At 40.9% G+C, this 15,953-nt stretch overlaps 1 protein-coding gene across 1 annotated transcript in view; it reads right to left on the bottom strand.

Annotated features, from left to right (window-relative positions):
* The window catches only part of FRMD4A (FERM domain containing 4A), a 619,483-nt gene that overhangs the window by 592,788 nt on the left and 10,742 nt on the right, over positions 1–15,953 (bottom strand). The window contains exon 3 of the mRNA XM_029955588.1: positions 76–117. The gene's annotated coding sequence lies outside the window, so the exon portion shown is untranslated. The remainder of the gene's footprint in view (positions 1–75; positions 118–15,953) is intronic.

Here is a 15,953-nt window from a genome sequence, read left to right as displayed (position 1 = left end):
ATCTAAGTATTCATCAATTATTAATACTTCTAGTAACAATTTTCACATTCTCTGTCAATTTCTTCCTTCACTCACCTGCTGTAATGACTCCAAAATTTCCTTGCAATTAACTGGACACTGTGAAATGTAAGAAGACAAAGCAACTTTGTAAGTAAGAAACCAAAGAAGGAAATTAATCACCTTTACGTGTTCCTATGGACAAGTGTATCTGTTGCCCTTATTCATATTTTAAAAGCATTGATTTCATTATCACAAAGTGCTCAAAAATACTCATTGAATGAATTAAAAGATCCCTCTCTAATTGTTTATCCCATGGTCCAGTAAGGTCAAAGCTTTATTCCATGGTGTCTGATTAGATTCTAATGCCCTTGACCTCAGGAACCTCTGAGAATTTCTCCACTATCAAGTGCTTGGAGATTCACAGCATGACCTGAGTCCTGTGAATGTGACCTTGCACTGAGTTGTGGGAATATTCTAGACTTGCTGGTGGGTTTCACAAAAGAATTTTTTATTATTACATTAATTTATTATTTGATTACAATAATTTAAGGAACATCTATAGTGTTCCTTTAACCTTGTAGATAGGTTTCTAAATGTATTCAAGTGATAACTGCTGAGTGCCTACTGCATACAGCACTCTATGATAAGCTTTGTAGAAGATGCAAAGCTAAATCATGGCCCCTGCCCTCAAAGAGCTTTTTATCTGACAGATAACAACGATACCCAACAATCATCTATGATACAGGACAATATGTGATAAATGCTAGAAAGTGACTTAAAAACAAATCGTTTGGGGGGTGCCTGGGTGGCTAAGTCGACTGAGCATCTGACTCATGGGCTCGGGTCATGATTTCACAGTTCATGAGTTCAAGCCCCGCATCAGGCTCCCTGCTGTCAGCTCAGGGCCTGCTTCAGATCCTCTATTTCCCCCGTCTCTCTCTGCCCCTCCTCCATTGGTGGGCTCTCAAAAAGAAATAAAACATTAAAAAATAATTTAAAACATGTTTAAATAATAGTTTGGTCGCACAGAGCAGGGAAAGTTTACTTTCAGCTTCAAAAACATGGCAGTTTGTAAGTTGGAACTTGAGGAATAAGCAGAATGACTTTTTTTATGACCTGTGTGTTATAATTCTGCATGGACTGTGAGTCTGTAAAACACAGACAGCACCAGGAGAAGTTAATACTGTGCTACCGCAGCTGGCGGGTATGGTGGGGGGGGTGCCCACCGAGGGCCCAGCAGGAGTGCAGGGCACACTCAGGTTACACACGCAGGCCTGGGCACACTCAGATTATACATGCAGGCCTGGGGGATTTCACATCAAGTGCTGGTGCAAGGCCTTTCTTTCTCTGTACTTTGCTTAGAAAACCTCATCCTGGAAAGAATAAAATTATGCCATTTGCAGCAACATGGAGGGAACTGGAGGGTATTATGCTGAGAGAAGTCAGAGAAAGATCGGTGTCCTATGCTTTCACGTACATGTGGATCCTGAGAAACTTAACAGAAGACCGTGGGGAAGGGAAGGGAAAAAATAGTTACAAACAGAGAAGGAGGGAGGCAAAACATAAGAGACGCTTAAATACAGAGAACAAACTGATGGTTGATGGGGGTGGGGGAGAGGGGAACGTGGGTAACGGGCATGGAGGAGGGCATTTGTTGGGACAGCACTGGGCGTCGTCTGCCAGCCAATGTGACAATAAATTATATTAAAAAAAGAAAAAGAAAACCTCACGCTGAACCTTTGTCCAGATTCTTCAGAAAAGAAAGCGTCCACAGCAGATGTGGGGAAGACACTCCTGGGAGGCGCTCTGTCCAGGGCGGCAAGAGTCAAGGGGCTGGGAATACAGGGCAGGGATGGGAGGAGCACAGATACAGGGGTGCTGCCCTCGCAGCTGCTCAGTCAGGAGGAAAGACTTGCAGGCAGCACAGAACTGTGCTCCTCGGAACCATCCATCAGCGAGCGAGGGGGCTGTCGGCCTGTCCCCGTCTGAATCCTGTTGGTCAGACGACCCCTACGGCATGAACCCCCTGGCGCTTTAGAGTTACATCTGGGAGGACGCAGCGGAGCAGAAAGAGCAGAAAGGCACAGCATCCGAACCAGAAACGCAAGGAGATGCCACAGACTTTGCGGATCAGTGAGGACCAAGGACCAGGACCTGGAGCTGCCGAGGCTCCACCCTCAGCGGCTGGCGGAGAAATTGTCCCAAAGCCCAGTCCACACCCTGGAACAGTCGGGCAGTGCTAGGAGCTGGGAAGACAGTGGTGGCACATGGGCTCCCACTGAGCAAACAGCTAAACCCCAGGGCCAGGGGCAGGGGTGGGGGTGGGCGGGCAAGCAAATCTGGCGGTGGATGAACGGAGTCTGGTGCAAGTGTGTGGGTTTACACACTTTCCAATGTCTGCAGTTATGCCCTCCATGAAATGGTCCCTGGTTTCTCCACTTGAGTATTCATATTTGCTTCGTTTGTACGACTTCCAAGTTGCTGGGATTTTTTAAAAAACAGTTACTCACTTTGCTCTATGACCGTCCTCCTAGAGTGGGCAACGGGGCATCACAACTAGCTGTCAGTGTGTCCGTTCACCCCTGTAGCCCCGAGCACCGAGCTCAGAGAGCAATGGGGACTCGGGCACTAATGGAGGTGCTGCAATGTTAAGTACAAAGAGAAAGGGGGGCCAGGACAGCATCCAGGTGCTAGAATACGGGGAGTCTGTGAGGAGAAGTAAGCATCTGACAGAGACCAAGGGAGCCCCAGAATTCTGGTGAGGATGGTAGCTCCACAAAGATGCTGGAGCTCTCAGGAGAATTCTAGACGTACAAGTCCAAGTGCAAAGGATCATGGAGCAGTTTGTAAGGAAAAGGAATTAATTAGCATAAAACAGACTCTTAATAATTTAAAAAAAATAAGAATAGTGAGATAGGAGTTCCCTAGGTCTTTCCAAAACCTTGTCCAAGAGCAATCCAGATCCTAGAAGGAGGCATGTAGGACAGCAAGCAATCCTTTCTCCAAGGACCAAAATTCCATCCTTGGCTGGTGTTACCTCCCAAGACTCATGATCCCTTTCAGTGTGGGTCCTCAAGCAAAGAGCAGTGCGATGTCATAGCCATCAAAAGCCATTACCAAAAACAAAACAAAACAAAACAAAAACATTAAAACTTCTGGGGGCGCCTGGGTGGCTCAGTCGGTTAAGCGTCCAGCTTCGGCTCAGGTCATGATCTCATGGTTGGTGGGTCCGAGCCCCCATCGGGCTCTGTGCTGACAGCTCACAACCTGGAGCCTGTTTCATATTCTGTGTCTCTGTGTCTCTCTCTGACCCTCCCCTGCTTGTGCTGTCTCTATCTCTCAAAAATAAATTTTAAAAAATAGAAAAAAATTAAAAAAATAAAACTTCTGTAGTTAGCACGAAGCTGTTGTGAAGACACCGATCACCGGTTCACTCACTGCTGACTGTAGACATTGCCCAACGTGAGCAATGTCCCCTAGAACTCGGGACAAGAAAAGTGTCTGTCCCTCCTGAGGTAGCCTGTGCGATGGCTGGTGTCATGCCCAGGCTCCCTGCTGAGCCATTTGCCTCTTAGGAACCAGAATGCCTACTCTGTCTTTGATTTGCTCTGTGCCCCAGAACGAAGACCATGAGGGTGAGGTAAAAATCAAACATGGCTGCTGTTAGGTTGCACACAGTAGGCATTCCGTAGCTGTTATTCCCTAGAAGTCTCTTTCTCATTCTGATAATGAAAATAACAGAACTCGTCACAGTTGTCACATTTGGCTCCCAGAATACCCACAGCAGACATTATCATAATTGGCATTATTACTTCCTTGGTTTTTCCTCAACCTTGTTTTCCCTTCTAATTCATAATGTATTAGTCTTATTTAGTAGGCCTTTTTGTCAGTAAGCCATCTGAAATTCTTTTTTGGAAAGAGGTAGAACATAAATCATTCTTTAATGCATAAACTGCTCTCAAATAAATTTGGCACACTGAGAAATATTTCGCAGCTACTAAAATGGCAATTATGAAAACCATTTAGGAAATATGAAAACTATCTGAGCTACAATGCTTGACCATAAAATGATACATATACTTTAATGGCAACCATCTAAATATTTGTATTTAAGAGAACAGAAAGGAACTTTTGCTTTTGGACAAGATGGAGTAACAGGGTCAAAGTTTACACTAAAAAAAAAAAAAATGGACAAAATATATGAACCAATACTTCTCAAGTCACTGGACCCAGGATAACAAAGGACAATGATAAGACCCACAATAATCCCAGGTCATTGAATTCAGAGTGTTTCTAGGGACAGAACAAAGAAAGAAACCTGGATACAATCAAGTAGATGCCCTGGGTGGCTCAGTAGATTAAGTGTCTGACTCTTGGTTTCACCTTAGGTCATGATCTTGCAGTTTATAGGTTCGAGCCCCACATCAGGCTCTGCACCAATGGCTCAGAGCCTGCTTGGGATTCTCCCTACCCCTCTCTCTCTCTCTCTCCTGTCTCTCTCTCTGCCCCTCCCCTACTCTCTCTCTCTCTCTCTCTCTCAAAATAATTAATTAATTTAAAAACAGTTTTAAAAAGTAGACTCCCTAAATTAAGCAGAACTGAGTTGCAGGGAAGACAAAGATGGACAGAATTCACAAGGCAGCACCAGAGAGAACAGTGGTACAGAGAGAGAACAACAGAGCACTGGAAGAAGGTCCCCTTGGAGTATTTTGTTGCGACTAATCACCATATGCACAGGAGGAAACTATCTGAAGCTGGGGAAAGAACCACCTAAAATAATTAGGAAGATTGGTGACGTGCTCACACGGGGCCAGGAGTAGTGCCTGCTCACGCCAGCCGGACTGGAGAGCTTCATGGGTTCATGGTGCATTAAACAGGATGCTCAGAAGGCTCTTGCCTTGGGAGTGAGGAATAATTAGCCCTAGACTGATCACTCCCCTAAGTCAGTTATTATAGGGGCCCCTGGGTGGCTCAGTGGGTTAAGTGTTCAACTTCAGCCCAGGTCATGATCTCACAGGTTGTGGTTTTGAGCCCTGCATCAGGCTCTGTGCTGAGAGTCCAGAGCCTGAAGCCTGCTTCAGATTCTGTGTCTCCCTCTCTTTCTCCCTTCCCTGCTCACATTCTATCTCTCTCTCAGAAATAAACAAACATCAACAATTTTTACAAAAACAGTTATAAGGTCCCCTGGGGGGTTCAGTTGGTTAAGTGCTGAACTGATTTCAGCTCAGGTCATGATCTCGTGGCTCATGAATTCTGCACTGGAAGAGCAAAGCCTCTTTGGGATCCTCTCTCTCCCTCTCTCTACCCCTCCTTTGCTCGTGCTCTCTCTCAAAATAAATAAAACTTAAAAAGAAATTTTTAAGTTATCATAATTTTATACACTACTCAAAAAGTCAGGTAGAGATATGAAAGACATAAAAAATAACCAATCTGAACTGCCAGAGATTAAAAATTACAAGGTTGGAAAGGGGGGGGGGAAGCCACATTCACTGGAATTAATAGAGATTAGACTCAGTGAACTTAAAAACATAAAATCTATTCCAAATGAAACACAGATTAAAAGTGGTTTTTTTTGTTTTTTATTTATTTTTGAGAGACAGAGAGAGACAGTGTGAGCAGAGGAGGATCAGAGAGAGAAGGAGACACAAAATCTGAAGCAGACTCCAGGCTCTGAGCTAGCTGTCAGCACAGAGCCCAAAGCAGGGCTTAAACCCACGAACCATGAGATCATGACTTGAGCTGGAAGCCATACGCTTAACTGACTGAGCCACCCAGGTACCCCTAAAAAATGTTTTATAAACAAAAACAAAAACAATCACCTGTGAGTGGTGGAACAAGTTCAAGCAGCCAAATGCCCATGTGACTTGTATCCCCAAAGAAAGGGAGACACAAATCTATTTGAAGAATTAAAGACCAAAATTTCCTCAAATCATACATTGAACAAATTCTTAGTGTGAAGAAAGCTACTCCAATGGACATCAAATTCAAATTGCCCAGTATCAGTGATAAAGAGAATATTCTGACAACAGGGGCGCCTGGGTGGCTCAGTCAGTTGAGTGTCCGACTTCGGCTCAGGTCATGATTTCACTCTTGAGTTCAAGCCCCACGTCAGGCTCTGTGCTGACAGCTCAGAGCATGGAACCTGCTTCATATTCTGTGTCTCCCTCTCTCTCTGCCCCTCCCCCTGCTCATACTCTGTCTCTCTCTCAAAATAAATAAACATAAACAACAATCAGAGGCAGACAGATCTATCTATCACACACAGAGGGACAAAGATAAGGATGACAAGAGACTTCTTGTTGGAATGAATGAAAGCCGGAAGACAGCAGAGCAACATCCCTAAAAAAATTTACAGGAAAAACTGTCCTCAATCTCGGATTCTAAAGTCAACAAAAATATCTTCTAAAAATAAAAGCAAGATAAACACTATATCAGACATGCAAAGTAAATAAAAGGAAAACAGATTGGAAAGGAAGGAGAAACACTTCCCACAAAGTAAACTCCAGGCCCAGGGGGCTTCAGTGGTGAGTTCTAAGAATACTCTCAGAAGAAATAATACCAATTCTCCATAAACTCTTTGAGAAAACTGAGGAGGAAGAAATGTTTCTGAACTCATTTCATGAAGCCAGCATAAATATCAAAGAGAGTATTTTAAAAAGGAAAACTATAGGTCATTATCCACCATGAATAAAAATACAAAAATTCTAAACAAAAAGTTATAGAAAGTAAAATCCAACAGTATATAAGAAAGGTAATGCACCATGACCAGCCAGGACTTAGGAATGTAAGGTTGGTTTAATATTCTAAAAACAACCAGTAGAATTCACCATATTAACAAACTAAAAAAAAGAAAAAACAATCAACAGCCCAATAGACACATAAAAAGCAATTAACAAAAGTCATCATCTCTTCTTGATTTTTTAAAAATTTTAGGCAACTATGAATAGAAGAGAACTTTTTCAATCTAATAAAAATCATCTACAGGGGCACCTGGGTGGCTCAGTTAGTTGAGCATCCAACTTCGGCTCAGGTCATGATCTCAAGGTTCCTGAGTTCAAGCCCCATGTTGGGCTGTGTGCTGACAACCTGAGCCTACTTCAGATTCTGTGTTGCTGTCTCCCTCTGCCCCTCCCCTACCTATGCTTTCTCTCACAATTAAATATTTTTTTTTAATTTTTAAAGAGCATCTACAGCAAATTATAGTTATTACCATAGTTAACGTGGAAGACAACATTTTCCCCCTAAAATCAGGAATAGGACAAAGATATCTACTCTCAGGACCTTTTTTCAACATGTTATGGGAGATTCTAGACAGTGCAATAGGATCGGGGGTGGGAGGGGGAAAGCCTTCCAATATTAGAAAGGAAACAGTAAAGTGATTTTTTCACATCCAACATGATTTTTCATGTAGAAAACCTGATAGAATCTATGAACAAGCTACGAGGATAAGAAAGTTGAGTGAAGTTGAAGGATACAAGGCCAATATTCAAAACTCTACCATATTCCTATATGCCAACAATAGCAAGGCATTTAAATTAAAACTATAACTAACAATAGCATCAGACCACATGAAATTCTTTGGGAAAAATCTGACTAAGACGTGAAAGATCCGTACACTGAAAAGGACACAACAGTGCCAAGAGTAAGTAAGACTTAAATGGAAAGACAGATGGGCCTCATGGGTCAGAAAACCCAATGTTCTTAAGGAATCTATTCTTGGGGCACCTGGGTGACCCAGTCAGTTAAGCCTCCAACTCTAAGTTTCACCTTAGGTCATGATCTCACAGATAATGGGTTCAAGCCCTGCATCAGGCTCTGCATTTAGAGTGCAAAGCCTGCTTGGGATATTCTCTCTCTCTCAAAAACAAATAAACTTAAAAAAAAAATAGATGTCCATTGTCACCAACCTGATTCATAGATTCAACAGAATTCCAATCCATGTCCCTTCTGGCTTTCATTGCAGAAATTGGCAAGTAGATTCTAAAGTGATATGGAAATGCAAAGGACACAGAAGAGCCAAAACAATTTCAAAAAAGAAAAAGAGCATTGGAGAACTCTGCCTAACTTAGAGATTTACTAGAAGCTTACAGGAGTAAGAACAGTGTAGTATTGTCACAAAGAAAGGCAAATGGTTCAACAAAACCAAACAGAGAATCCAGAGAGAAATCCATACATATATAGACAGCTTATTTTTGACAAAGGTGAAAAGGCAATTCGCTGGAGAGAAGATAGTGTTTTTAAGAAATGGTGGTGGAATAATAGGATATGCATATGCAAAAGTATGAACTTCAATCCATTCCTTGCAATAAACATGATGTTTAACCCAAAATCTATACAGACCTAATCACAAAACCTAAAACGGCAATATCAGTAAATGAAAACATGGGAGAAAAAAATCCTTGTGACTTTTGGTAGAGAAAAAAATGTCTTATACACGGCACCTGAATCACAACTCATAGAATAATAGATTACTAAACTGAGCTTCGTCAGAATTGAAACCGCTATTTGGAAAATATCATTAAGAGAGTAAAAACACAACCCACTGGGGCCACCTGGGTGGCTCAGTTGGTTGAGCATCCCACTTCAGCTCAGGTCATGATCTCATGGTTCCAGCCCTGTGCTGGGCTCTGTGCTGACAGCCTGGAATCTGGAGCAGCTTCAGATTCTGGGTCTCACTCTCTCTCCACCCCTCCCACACTCACGCTCTCTTTCTCCCTCTCTCAAATACAAACAAACATTTTTTTAAAAACATAACCCATTGAATGGTAGCAAATATTTGCAAAGCATGTTTGGTACAGGTCCTGTATCCAGAACATATAAAAACTTCTTAGGGGTGCCAGTTAAGCGCTCAACTTCAGCTTAGGTCATAATCTCACGGTCTGTGAATTCGAGCTCCCCCTTGGGCCCAGGCAGAGGGGTTATTTTTCATGGGGAACAAGGGTGTTTATTCCCATAATGTAAGAAGGAAGGAAAGAAAGGTGAAAATGCAGAAAGTGCGGCGGAGCTTAAACGTACTGTAATCTGCTAGGGAGGGCGCGTGGCACCTTCCTTCAAGGGTCTGGATCTCAGTAGATGCTCTCCATGCTTTTGCCCCTCTCTCATGTTTCCCCATGTAACAACAAGCCCTGGAAGCTGTGGGTCACCCCCCTCCTGGGTCCTCCGCCACACCAGCCCCATCTCTCAGAGGACACCCCCACCACGAGCACACAAGGTGCCACAGGGGATGTCCCGCATTAGGCCAGGCTTCCCTTGGCACGCTCCCTAATGCCATTTCAGAGCCCCAGCCCACAGCCTGGACTGTCCTGTGGCAGCCCAGACCCAGGCTCGAACGCAGGTCTCTGCCTGCTCCTCTACACCAGAACTGAGTACATTTCTTAGAACATCCTAACACTCCCACTGAATCCATTGATCTATGTAGATGTTTATACTCATTCTTTTTATACATTTTACAGCCCAAATTCCGTCACCTCACTTAACTACCTTTCCTGATAGCCTCTCCCACCTTTAACCACAGGTAAATGTTACCTAGTATTTGGATCATGGTTAAAATTTTGTGTTCTGTTCTCTTTTTCCCTATAACCTTTTCTGATTGTATTTTTCTAATTTCCCATCTCGGACTCAATCACCCATCTTGCAGATTACTAAACTATAGATTACATCGTCATTCTCCAAGTGTCAAGTATTTATTTGGTTTCCAGTTACTACTTACTGCTCACAGGTAATACTATTATAATGCACCTTCATTTGGTAACATTTTCTTTTATTTTCATGCCAAAACTTCCCCATCAGGAGATTCCTAGAATTAAGCTTACTTGAATGCTACCTAAAACCCTGCTCTATTGAAGAAGTGAACACATTGACGGTATCTTATCTACTGCATGAGGCACGCAGCATGTCCCCCTGATTTGGAATCATTTACTATGTAATTTACTTTGGCACTAATTTAATTTCTATCCATCTCCTTACAAAAGATGTTACATATTTTTTCTTGTGTGTGACATGTTTATATATAGAGACAGATATACAAATATACATACACATTGAAATCTATGTCTGTTTGAGGTTTGATGGTAATTTTAGAGATTTTTAGAAGCTCTTTATGTATTCCATATGTTGAATTTCTATCTGTTGCAGTAAAATATTGTTTTATGGGGTGCCTGCACCCAGTTAAGTGTCTGACTCTGGATTTCAGCTCAGATCATGATCTTGTGGTTTGTGAGATCAAGCCCTGTATCAGGCTCCATACTGATGGTGCAGAGTCTGCTTGGGATTCTCTTTTCCTTTCTCTCAAAAATAAGTAAATACTTTTAAAAATATTGTTTTATGAGCTCTTCATATATTCTATACATTAAACTTCTATCTGTGGTTTTAAAATAGCAGTAACAGAGAAAGGAGAACCTTGTTTTGCTGCTGGTGGGAATGCAAACTGGTGCAGCCACTCTGGAAAGCAGTATGGCAGTTCCTCAAAAAATTAAAAATAGAACTACCTTATGACCTAGAAATTGCACTACTAAGTATCTATCCAAAGGATACAAAATGATGATTCAAAGGGGGCACATGCACTCCAATGTTTATAGTAGTGCTATCAATAATAGCCAAATTATGGAAAGAGCTCAAATGTCCATCGACTGATGAATGGATGAAGATATGATTTACAGATGCACTAGAATACAACTCAGCGATGAAAAGACAATAACACCTTACCGTTTGCAACAATGTGGATGGAACTAGAGTGTAATATGCTAAGTGAAATAGAGAAAGACAGATATATGATTTCACTTAGATGTGGAATTTAAGAAACAAAACACATGAACATAGGGGAAGGGAGGGAAAAATAAAATCAGAGGGGAAGGCGAACCATAAGAGACTCTTAAATAAGAGAACAAACTGGGGGTTGCTAGAGGGCAAGTACTTCGGTGGGAGGATGGGCTAAATGGGTGATGGGCATTCAGGAGGGCACCTGTTGAAATGAGCATTGAAGGTTTCTAGGTAAGGGATAAATCACTGGGTCCTACTTCCGAAACTGTAATACACTATATGTTAACCAACTTGAATTTAAATAAATTAATGAAAAGGGTGCCTTGGTGACTCAGTTGGTTAAGCATCTCACTCTTCATTATGGTTCAGGGTTTGTGGGTTCAAGCCTTACGTTGAGCTCCTTGCTGACTGCATGGAGCCTGCCTCAGGTTCTCTCTCTCCCTCCCTCTTTACCTCTCCACTGCTCATGCTTGAGCCCTCTCTCGCTCTCTCAAAATAAATAAATAAACATTTAAAATAAATAAATATCAGTAACTCTCAAGAATTTTTCTGCAGGGGCGCCTGAGTGGCTCAGTCGGTTAAGCCTCTGACTTCGGCTCAGGTCCAATCTCACATTTGTGGGTTCGAGCCCCGCATCAGGCTCTGTGCTGACAGCTAGCTCAGAGCCTGGAGCCTGCTTCCGGTTCTGTGTCTCCTTCTCTGTCTGCCCCTCCCCCTCTCATGCTCTGTCTCTCTCTGTATCAAAAATAAATAAAACATTTAAAAAATTTTTTAAAAACAGAACGTTTCTGCAAATACTTAAAAATATTTTCTTTATTTTGCTATTTTGTTTGTAATTTATTTTAGTTGTACAGATGTTTGAATTTTATGTAAATACCTTTGCCCATCTTTTCTTCATAACTTCTTTAAGAATCTAAAATGGCTTCCCTCTTCAGTTAAATAAACAAACTACCTCTTTGTATATGATTGATTTTCTATTTTAATTTTTTGAGGTAAATGGTTTTTGCCACATTGAAATGAAGTTACTCTAGCAGCATGTATAAAATAATTATGTTCTCTACAATTCTATTATACTCATTAGCCATATATTATGTTTTCGTGTGTACTTAAAATTATTTATGCATGCTCTATTTTATTTCAACAGTCTACATATCTGCTTTCTAACCCAGTGTTACGCTGGCTCAGTTTGTTTTTTTAACCAATCTGTTTTGCAAGATAATTATTTTCCCTTCATTAATGCTTTAATATTATCTTTCCAAGTATTCTGAGAATCAATTATTTTGAATTCTATATAATACCAATGACTTTATTGGTATCTTAACTGAAGTTGTGTTAAAACTGCAAATTAAACTGGAAACAATTGGCACTTATATTCATTGTCCCTCCCTAGGAGTAGGACATATTCTCTATCTATTCAGGCCTTTTTCCACCATTAAAATTTTGTAGATTTTTTGGATTGCTGCTATATGCCCTTACACAAGTTTACCATATAATTCAATGTTGTGGCTATCATAAATTAGAAGTCTTTTACTATTATATTTTTAGTTAGATAATAAAGGCATTTGGGAAGGGGATTGATTTGTGTTATTCTGTCTTTTGACCAGCAGTTTTTCTCCACCATTCTATTATCTCTAATAGCTCTGGTTGATTACTTAGGTCTTCTAGGTGTATAATCATAGTTTTCTAATGGAGTTCCTTTTAAAGCTCATTTCTTTTTTGTACTTCATTATGTGGACAAGAAAATGTAATTCTCCACAAAACAGTCCTTGTGAAGCCATGGCATCCTTCCTGCTGCTCCTGATGAAGGAAAGTCACATCCACATTTGGTCGGGCAGCACCACCTGTGGACTGGACCTTTGAAATACCTCCAGATGCCACCGCTTCTCAGCGTCTCTGCTCCACCAGCTTGCTCTCGGCCACCACCCTCCCTCACGTGGATTATTATTACAATGGCCTCCTAATTACAATTCAAAAGAGCAGCCAGAGTGATCTATGAGGACTGAGGTCCGAAATTATAACACCTCTGCTCAAAACTCTCCCAAGTCCTACTATTTCTCACAAAGCCTGTACGGTCTGCCCCTTCTCCCCATCTAATCTACTCTGCTCATTCACTTTTTCCCAAGTGGAGGAGACTCTACTATTCCTTAAATATATCAGATATGCTTCTGCCTCAGGGCCTTTGCACTTGCTGCTGTGGATACCTAGAAATCTCTTCCCTGGGTATTTGCATGCCTCACGCCCTTAACTTCCTTAGGCATTTGCTTAAATTTCAGATCCTCAGTCTCTCCTGACGCCCTCATTTAAAAATACATCCTCCTCCCCTGTGTTCCCTAAGCTTTTCATGCTTTATTTTCCTCCATTGCACTTTTCACCATCCGACATTACCTATGTGTGATTTTTCATCTCTCTACCCATCTCCTTCCCTCCACACCCCTCACCACCAAACTAAAATATAAGATTCACAGTGCAAAGATTCCCATCTGCTTTACTCATTACTGTATCTCTGGCATTAGGAAGTAGGTGCTCAATAAATAATTGTACTGAATGAAAGCACACCTATGTTTTGTATCAGGTTGAAGATAAATCACTCTAAAAATATATTCAGAAAATAAATTCAGTTTAATTTTTACCTATAACAATAAGTGGACCTTTTTAATCATAGTTTGGATAAATAATTTTATTCCTTTCTTTTCAGAGCATTGATTAGGAACTGGTGCTGAGTTTTACTAAACACTTCATGAGACAGGTGTAATTTTATATAGCATGCCATCCCACAGGGGGTTAATGCATTTCAGTAAATATTTCTCCTTGGAAGGATTAAATACAATTAATCTCTAGAGATATTTCTAAAAATATTGAATATATTGTTCAACTGGGCATATTGCCTTTTCATGGACGCAGGCCAACAGTTCACCCACCAGAGAGCAAAGAAGAGGGAATTCTAAAGATTCAGCCAGTATGAAAAATAACCAAGAATACGTTGCTGACGTATTTCAAACTGAACCCTGTGACTATGTCTTATTGCCTGTGTACGTAACATTGATTAGTGACCGTGTGGGGGTTAGCTGATGGGGCTTCTAGTTATCAACAACTAGTTTTATGCAGACTCTGTATCAGTCACTGTACATAGCCCATGAGTTATCATTTCACCTAACCTGCTTGATTACCTCTTTTACCAACATCTGAAAGTTTCCTCATTCCCCACTTTTTCCTACAAATAGCCCTGCAAGGAAGAAGCAGAATATAACTTCCAATTCTAACATATGAATCTGTAGTGACAGCACAGAGAAGTGTTCAAATATTTTAACGAATTACATTGAACCTTGCCTTTCAATGGCAAAAATCTGGTGTTCACTGTGGAATAAAATACTACAGAATTCAAATACTGAGAAATATTTTTGAGCTGTTTTTATACTTGCAAATAATTTAAAACTTCGATGAAATCTTAACCTGGTCAAAAATTCAAATATTGTATCAATTTTAGGTAGTTTTGGTTCATTCAATGTCCATTCAGTCTCTCACTATCCAAGATTAACATGATGGCCATAATTTGTTTCAGGTAAAAGCAGTGTTTCTAACATGTGGCATAGAAATAAATTTATCATCTTCCAAATATGCAATGGAAATTTGCCATTTAAAAAAGTGCTATGCCCAGCAAAGGAAACTATCAATAAAACAAAAGGCAATCCACAGAATGGGAAAAGATATTTGCATATGATGTGCCTGATAAAGTGTTAATATCTAAAGTATGTTAAAAAAAAAAAAGCTCAACACCAAATAAAACCAAATAATCCAACTAAAAATGAATAGACGTTTCTCCAAAGAAGAAATGCAGATGGGCAACAGACACATGAAAAGATGTTCGACCTCACTCATCATCAGGGAAATGCAAATCAAACCTACAACCACCTTACACCTGTCAAAATGGGTGAAATAAAAAACACAAAACATTACGTGCTGTCAAGGAGGTGAAGAAAAAGGAACAGTTGGGCAATGTTGATAGAAATGCAAACTTGGGGGGCGCCTGGGTGGCTCAGTCAGTTGGGTGGCCAACTTCGGCTCAGGTCATGATCTCACAGTCTGTGGGTTCAAGGCCTGCATTGGGCTCTATGCTGACAGCTCAGAGCCTGGAGCCTGTTTCAGGTTCTGTGCCTCCCTCTCTCTCTTCCCCTCCCCCTGCTCACTCTCTGTCTCTCAAAATAAAATAAAGACATAAAAAAAAATTTTTAAAAAGAAAGAAAGAAATGCAAACCGGGGCAGCCACTATGGAAAACAATATGGAGGTTCCTCAGAAATTAAAAATAAAAATACCCTAAGATCCGGTAATTTCATTACTGGCTATAACCCAAAGAAAATAAAAATAGAAATCCAAAAAGATATACAAGCACCCTTAGGTTTATTGCAGCATTATTTATTATAGCCAAGATAGAAAAGCACCCCAGTGTCCATCCATACATGAAGATGTACACACATGCATGCACATACACACGCTAATATTATTCAGCCACAAAAAGGAATGAAATCTTGCCATTTGCTACAACATGGATGGACTCAGAGAGTATAATACTAATTGAAATAAGTCAGAGAAACACAAATACCACATGATTTCACTCATATGTAGAATTTAATAAATTAAAAAAGAGATTAAAAAAGAGACAAAAAAAGAAAAAAAAGGCTCATAAGGACAGAGAACAAACTGGTGGTTTCCAGAGGGGAGTGGGGATGGGGGAGGGGCAGGGGGTGAACTAGCTGAAGAGGATTAAGAGTACATTTACCTGTATGAGCACTGAGTAACATATAAAATTGTTGAACCATTATATTGCTCTGTACCTAAAACCAAGATAAGACTGATTTTAATTCATTTTTAAAAAGTGCTGTGCCTAACAAACACCATCTCAGCCACGTGAGCAAGACTAATGTCAACAGTGATAAGTCAGGCTGATAGGACGTACCCTTGATACCGTGTGATTAAAATGACACTTGAAATAAAGTGTCTTCCCCCCCAAAACCTGGATAACTCAAGTCTACTCATGAGAAAAGCACTAGACAAATCCTAAATGAGGGACACTCTAAAGAACCCCTGACCAGTGGCATCTTAACACTGTTAAAGCCACATCTGGCTCCGTACTGAGCATGGAGCCTGCTTGAGATTGTTTCTCGCTCCCCCTCTGCCCGCTCCCGTTGGCCCGCTCTCT

The sequence above is a fragment of the Suricata suricatta genome, chromosome 10 (assembly GCF_006229205.1).
Source record: "Suricata suricatta isolate VVHF042 chromosome 10, meerkat_22Aug2017_6uvM2_HiC, whole genome shotgun sequence".
NCBI classification, from domain to species: Eukaryota; Metazoa; Chordata; class Mammalia; order Carnivora; family Herpestidae; genus Suricata; species Suricata suricatta.
The sequence above is the reverse complement of the archived record's forward strand: the minus strand, read 5'-3'. Positions and strand labels throughout refer to the sequence as shown.